The sequence below is a fragment of the Dermacentor albipictus genome, chromosome 2 (assembly GCF_038994185.2).
Source record: "Dermacentor albipictus isolate Rhodes 1998 colony chromosome 2, USDA_Dalb.pri_finalv2, whole genome shotgun sequence".
Taxonomy (NCBI): Eukaryota; Metazoa; Arthropoda; class Arachnida; order Ixodida; family Ixodidae; genus Dermacentor; species Dermacentor albipictus.
Window position 1 is genome coordinate 179,942,680 of NC_091822.1, and position 8,097 is coordinate 179,950,776.

Sequence of the window (8,097 nt, forward strand, 5' to 3'; positions counted from 1 at the left end):
CTACATGGTAGCAATGCGATAATTTTTACATACGATTATCTGAAGGCAGAAAATTGCATCTGACTGAGCCACTGTAAAACCCAGCATGTTGTTGTCAGAATGACTTTGAACTCGTGTTTACGAAGGCCTTTTAATGCGACTGTGAGTGTTCTAATTACCTTGTAATCATAGTCGTGCAATACGGTCCTTCTGCCACGTGAACGACAAATATTTTAAAACAAAGATGTTAACGTTATTTCTTGCCTATTGCTTAGAATTTAAGAATTGCTGTTATTACGGCAACGATACTATCGACAGTGTGTGGCATTGCAACAGTCATGTCAGTGAGCCATTTTCAGCCCCCACTGAACTGCCCTTTCCTTACACTATCAATGTGCAAGCCATCAACAAATCAATCAGGCACGTACCCAGGGGGGGGCCCGGGGGGGCCCGGGCCCCCCCCCGAAATCAAGTGGCATACCCCCCCCCCCCCCCCACTCCCCACCCACGCCACCCTTTCTCACACATTCCTAAAGCGCCGCTGGATCAATGTTGAGACTTGGCAGCGGTTCATCGGTCAGCATTATGCTGCCTTTTTCACTCCTTTTAGATGGCGGTAGTTATCGGCATCTCTTGTAATGTGAAGGACAGTTTTCTCATAGATGCCGCACCCGCGCGATTAACTCGAGATGCGTTCAGTTGTCACCATCTATTCAACCGTACCCGTACCCTTTATTTTGCCCTTATTAACAGTCATCTAACATACTGTGTAGAATCATGGGGTTTAACATACAACACTTACCTTGATCCTATCCGGCGATTACAAAAACGGGCCATCCGAATTATAACACAAAGCAAGTATACTGAACCAAATAAACCAATTTTCCAGTTATTAAATATCCTTCCTTTTGATCTTTTGCGGTCTTTAAAGATAGCGCTGTGTGTAAATAACATAGTAAAATATAACCAACCTTTCAATGCCTCCCTGTTTCGCTGTCCTTCTCGACTGACGAGAAACCTCACACATAGTAACTTTAATCTGCCACCGAATAATAACATCTACAGTGAAAGATTGGTGCAGTTTTCAGGAGCCAAGGTTTGGAATGCTTTACCCCCAGAAATAAAACAGTCCCACGAAACAAATAAAGCATTAAGAACATACTTTTTGAGCCTTATTTGATCTATGTGACAGTCGTTCGCGGTTTGTGTTTTTTGTACAGTGTTCATTACAGATCTTTATTCATTCTCCTGTATAATGCATATTATATATATATCATTGTATAGTGTACTTTGGTCTTTCGCCGTGATTTTGGGCTTTCTATTTTACACAAGTGTTGTGTCATTGCCATAGTGTATTTTTGTTTCTGAACCCCACACTAGCCTCTGGCTATGGGTTCAGTCAATGTCTGATAAGTTATATGGCAAGAATAGAAATAAAAAGAAAATGAAATGAAATGAAAATGAAACCGTCATGCGCATAGCTGTTGCTCTTGTTAGTTCAACCTTCTTTGTTTAGGCTGATCCTGGGACCAGGAGAGGGATGCGGCTGTTACTCAGCTGGTCTGTACTCTCATGGAACGAGTTGCGGCCGGCGAAAACGCCAATTGCGTTTAACTTATCCCTTTGCTTCATTATTTACTTATGTTACGGCTCGCCGCGACGCTGGCAGATGCCCGGAACCATATACACGTGATATGGGTTAGATAAAGTGGGAAATAAAATGATGTGAAAGAGCGTCCATCATGAAACCCTGCAATAACCCCTAAACCCATAAGCAAGATGACTGTCGCCCGTTACCTCGTCTGTTTTTTACTAATTGTATAGCACTTTTCGTGCAAAATTGGCAACTGGAAACAAAAAACGCAAGGAGTTGAGAAATTATGCGATCTACTAAGGGAGAGAGACAAGGCAACAACCAAACTGCTAGCAAAAGCTAATAATAAAAAAGTTAACCGTTGTTTATGACAATATTTATGGATCGACGTCTTTTTATTTCAAAAGGAAGTAGGGAAAACGCCGCCGGAAGTGGAGAACAATTACTTGTTTTGAATGACGCTTCTACAGTTATCGGTCGAACCGCCTCACGTAGCCACTTCTTTGCTGTGCTTATGTGGGTGTTTTTCTAACCTTTCGCGGTGAGCGCAGTACGTCTAGAATCGCAGAGTCCTGCGCTCTACGCGCTTGTATGGGAATGGTGGCCATACAGCGTTACGCAATTCGCGGAACTGTCAAAACTGATCAACAAGGCGAAAATAACTGATATTCGAAACTATAACATGGGAAAGAGTGACGAAGCCGTAAAAAAATGAACGCAGCCTCAAATCAGCAAAAAAGAAACCTGGCATAGGACAAACCATGATGTATGCACTAAAGGATAAGAAGGATAATATCATCAGCAATCTCGAAGATATAGTAAAAGCAGCGGAAAAATTCTAAGCTGACCTGTATACAGTACCCAGAGGAGTAACGATACCTCACTTAGAAACAGTAGTGAACAGGATGCAGAAACTCTCCTATAACTAGCGATGAGGTCAGAAGGGCACTGCAAGACATGAAACGATGAAGAGCGGGAGGAGAAGGTGGAACCAGTTGATTTAATCAAAGATGGAGAAGACATAATGCTTGGAAAACTGGCGGATCTTTATACGAAGTGTCTATCGACTGCAAGGGTCCCAGAAAACTGGAAGAATGCAGACATTATACTAATCCACAAAACAGGGGACGTTAAAGAATTGAAAAATTATGGGACCATTAGCTTGCTCCCAGTATTATATAAAATATTTACCAAAATAATCTCCAATAGAATAAGGGCAACACTGGATTTTGTCAACCAAGGGAACAGGCTGGCGTCAGGAAGAGATACTTCACAATGGATCACATCCATGTCATCAATCAGGTTATCGCGAAATCTGCAGAGTACAATAAGCCTCTCTATGTGGCTTATATAGATTACGAAAAGGCATTTGATTCAGTAGAGATACCAGCAATCATAGAGGCACTACGTAATCAAGGAGTACAGAACGCTTACGTAAAAAGCTTGGAAAATATTGCTACATGCGTGTGGTATTTGTTTGTTTGAACGAGGCGCGTAGGCGCCATCACTCCAGAAAAGAAGAGGAAGAACGAACTGGGCTCGCGCTGTGAATCTAACCGGTCAGCGCTGCAACCGTTGTTGTAAATATATTCTGTAAATAGCTTCTCGTCTTACCGACTCGTCCTTCGCGTAAGAATATCTACAGAGGTTCTGCAGCTACCTTGATTCTACACAAGAAAAGCAGGGAGATACCTATAGAGAAGGGTCAGACATGGAGACACAATTTCTCCAAAGCTATTCACTGCGTGCTTAGAAGAATTCAAGCTATTAAACTGGAAAGGCTTAGGAGTAAAGATCGACGGCAGATATCTCAGCAACCTTCGGTTTGCCGATGACATTGTTCTATTCCACAACAATGCAGACGAGTTACGACAAATGATTGGAGACCTTAACAGAGAGAGTGTAAGAGTGGGGTTGAATATTAATATGCAGAAGATGAAGATTATGATAAATAGCCGGGCAAAGAAACAAGAGATCAGGATCGCCAGTCGGCCACTAGAGACTGTGAAGGAGTACGTTTACCTAGGTCAATTAATCACAGGGAACCCTGATCATGAGAAGGAAATTCACAGAAGAATAAAAATAGGTTGGATCGCATACGGCAGACATTGCCAGCTCCTGACTGGAAGCTTACCATTATTATTGAAAAGTAAGGTGTGCAATCAGTGCATTTTGCCAGTGCTGACATATGGGGCAGAGGCTTGAGTGCAAGTTAAGGACCGCGCAAAGAGCGATCGAACGAAGATTGCTAGGCATAACGTTAAGAGAGAGAAAGAGAGCGGTTTGGATCAGAGAGCGAAGGGTATAGACGATATTCTAATTGACATCAAGAGGAAAAAATGCAACTGGGCAGGTCATGTAATGCGCTGGTTAGATAACCGTTGTACCATTAAGCCTGTTTCACCTGCAAACGATTGAGCGAATGGAGCGAACAGCGGCGCGGCGCTGCGAAGCTTTTCGCGAGGTTTCGTTTCACATGCATTGCCGCCGCGCGTTTTCCGCCGCTGCGAATAGCAATGTTGCTGGCAAAAAACACCGGACTTTCAGCCAGTTTTGCTAGTTTTTGACTACCAACAAAAGCATTGCTTTGTCCCTGCCTCTCAAATTTTTATTTTATAAATACATATCCTGCGCTTAGCAATTAACAATTCGTTGAAAAGCTCTCTTTGCATGTTGCCTGTACCACGTGTAGCAAGTGAAAAAACATCGTCCTATGCGCAGGCTTTCGCGCACTAGTTCTCCACTGGTCACGTGTCGAGGCGGGCCGTTCGGAAGCGGTGTTGCCGCTCTGCCGCTGCGATAAAATTCCAACTTGCCCGAACCTCGCCACTCCCGCCGCTGGTGCCGCCGCCGCCGCTCGAAACAGATTTCTGCGGTGCGGCGGCAGGATTCGCGAGCATTTTCGCTTGCATGTGAAACAGGCTTTAGGGTTACCGAATGGGTACCAAGCGAAGGGAAACGCAATCGAGGACGACAAAACACTAGGTGGAGCGATGAAATTAGGAAATTCGTGGGCGCTAGTTGGAATCGATTGGCGCAGGACACGGGTAATTGGAGATCGCAGGGAGAGGCCTTCGTCCTGCAGTGGACAAAAACAGGCTGATGATGATGATGATGATGATGATGATGATGATGGTTGTGGAGGTGGTGGGCCCCCCCCCCGAAAAAAAATCCTGGGTACGTGCCTGAAATCAATGTGTAGGCCTTGAAGCTAAATGGTGACAGAGAAACGACGATGCAATAATAGTGTTTTAATCTTGAAATGTGTATAAGCATTCTCCAGCAGGAGGCAGCAATATAGCCAGAATTGTTTCTTTCGGGGAGGCGCTACGATGTGTGCAAAACTTGAGAAAGTGGCAGTTAGTAAGGCAAAAACTGGGTCCCCATAACTAGACCCACTACTACCTAAGGGACTCTTCAGCATAGTTATCTCAAAAACTCGTTACTCCCAGCCAACTGCAAGTCTCTTATAATGCTTTCACATTAAGATCATAGCTTCTGGTTGTATTTAACTCTATTGTTGGCATCAGAGCAGATAACTTCCGTCAATGTCCAAATGTGCAGTTATTCAGATATGACAAAACTATTCAGTGTCATCGATTTCTGCTTTTGCTTTCCGAGTCGAACAGCAGAACTAGAGTCTGCACGTTGCTACTATACTTGAAGGTGGACTGCGAGAGATGTGCACTATATAATAATAATAATATTTGGGGTTTTACGTGCCAAAACCACTTTCTGATTATGAGGCACGCCGTAGTGGAGGACTCCGGAAATTTGGACCACCTGGGGTTCTTTAACGTGCACCTAAATCTAAGCACACGGGTGTTTTCGCATTTCGCCCCCATCGAAATGCGGCCGCCGTGGCCGGGATTCGATCCCGCGACCTCGTGCTCAGCAGCCCAACACCATAGCCACTGAGCAACCACGGCGGGTGATGTGCACTATATACTCCAGCGGAAAGGAATACATGAGATTTTATAGTGGCTACCAGAGGTTAAATGACAATTAAGTGGTTCGCAACATTGTTAGAATGCAGTGCCTGCTATAAAATTGTCTCATTGCTTATACAGCTCCAGCTAAAAATGTAACAAATCATGTCTAACTTTTAATATTAAATTTTTATTGCGACAGCAATTATATGGACACCAGGCGCATATTGTGCCATACCACGCGCTTATCATCGCGGTAGGGTCTAATCGAGGCTACGGGAGCTGCCATACTACGCGCCTATCATCGAGGCGACGAGAGTTCCCACTTCTCCGCGACGAATCAAGAATTCGACACTGGAGGGGACTTCAAGAAGCACCCAGCCATCTCCGCGACGAATCAAGAATCAAGAGTCGCTTCCAGCCGCCCAGTCGGTCTGTTGCGCTCTTACAGCTACATGTATGCTATAATCCACAATCTGTAAATATTGTATAAAGTGTTTCGTTTCTTCTTCGTCTGCGGAAAGAGTCCGTCTTGCGTCCTCCACCGCGAAGTCAAAAGCTTTGGCACTTGTATACGGGTGTAGCGGCACCCAGCTATATCGCATACCCATAATCGATTGATTAGTGGCCGTGTCCCAAGCCCCGAGTAATATACGCGCATAGGCAAAGTTCTGACTGGTGTTGCAGAAGTGGCTTGTCAGAACACCAGTAATGGTGTTGCATTTGCCATCTGCCGTAGGCGTCGCCGCGAGGTTCGGTATAAAGTCCAAGGGCGATAAAATCGTCGCCGCACGCCGTATGCTGTGCGTGCCAGTGAAAGCGTGCGAGGGTCGGCGATCGCGCACGCAACGGACGGACGCGGTAGAATCGCTCTAGAAAGCGGGGAGGAAGCGTGCCGCTTTCTGTCGTACGCAAGGCTTCGTGAGGAGGGTAAGGAGGGAGAGGGCGCGTTCTATGCCGGGCGGCCGGCGGTCAGCTGTATCATGAAAGCCATCTGCGACTAAGGAAAATTGAGGGGCTTTATCTGCGACGAGCATAGAGTGCTCCTTCATGCGAGCGGCTGCACGAAGGTCAATTCGCTCGCTGCTGCTGCCGCGTTTCCTCACTGCAGCGTTTTGACAGCGAGTTTCCGCGGTCATCGAGTGATGTGCTCATGTTTGCTTGGGCGCGCGCGATACCACGCTTGTTAATTTATTTAGTAAGTCCATGTTTACAATTTTATATGGCGGATAAAACTGCCATCCTTACTTCATGCAGCCAGCTGTCCACTAATTTGCTATCGCGATCGATGCTTCGCTTTTAAGGCGAAACTGAGACTTTTTTCTCGAACACTTATCTCTTCTGAACGTCCATCACACTTTTATTTGCCACAACCAAAGCTCTGAGGTGCACTTTATTATGTGCACTGCCGAAGCCTTTCGTTCCTTTTATTCAACCATTTGCAAGACGACACTAGATCGCAACAATGCGAGCCCAAACATAAGGGACGACTGCATCACTAGTTGAATTTTGAGGCTAAGAATACAACAGTAGGGAGTATTGGAAACAGCGCACCTCAAAATCTTTGTTTACCCAAAGCCTCACGCCCAACTTGCGTTTTTTGTGCACCGGGAGGTTTGCGTGAAGACTGAAGATCTATGAATATCTGAAGGCCTCTCACCAAGACCCTGGTTCACAGATGCAAGCATTTTATAGCATAACTGTTAGCTGATGATTGTTTTTTATGGCTCCGCTAACATTGCCTTGTGCGGGAAGAAGGGTTTTATGCTAAGTAGTAGTACTGCAGTATTTACTCACATAATGAACGCACTTGCGTAATGAACGCGACCCCCACTTTTCCAATCAGGAAGTGTTTTTTTTTCTTCTTTTTCTCGCATAATGATCGCACCCTGAACTTGCTGCCGTGAAGTAGGAGACACGGTACGATTCGGCGGGTGCGATTGTCCGACGCCGTGTCGGACGCCGAATTGTACCGCGCATCCTACTTTTATTGCGATAGCAATTATGTGGGCGCTCCAGGCGCATTTTTGCCGTCGTCGCCGCCGTGCGCCGCATGGTGCAGGTGCGAGCGAAAGCGCGCCAGGGAAGCCGACGATCGCGGCTTAAAGTCTCTCAATAATTATAGATGGACCTTAGCGATTCAATCTCGCGCGCCGTCTTTCGTCGCGCGAAAGACCCAGGGTGGGGAGAGGACGGAAGGCCCGACGGCGTTGTACTCTAGCAGCAACTGCCTACTGCACAACCGCGCCCGAGGGGCGCCGACGATCGCGGCTCGTTCTGCGTCTCAATCTCCCTCGTACAAGGGAGGAAAGCGGGAAGCAAACACGCCGTCTTCCGTCGCGCGCATGGCGCCGAGGAAGTGCGCGGCGTTTTGCTCCGGCAGCAATTGCGCGGCCGCGGCGCGCCCCATTTTCAAAACGATCTGCATCGGGGGCCGAGTCGATGGCGGCTCATATATATGTGCGTGCTGCGTTCTCGCCGCTGTTTGCGCGGAAACGAATGTCTGCAAGTTTATACGGCCGATAAAACTACTATCCTTACTTCGTGTAGCTGTCTACACATTTGCTATCGCAATCGATGGTTCGCATTTTGGGC

General features: G+C 46.4%; 1 long non-coding RNA gene across 1 annotated transcript in view; it reads left to right on the forward strand.

Moving 5' to 3' along the window:
* LOC139056355 (uncharacterized) overlaps positions 1 to 8,097 on the forward strand; it is a 54,333-nt gene that overhangs the window by 39,582 nt on the left and 6,654 nt on the right. The gene's annotated exons all lie outside the window — the stretch shown is intronic.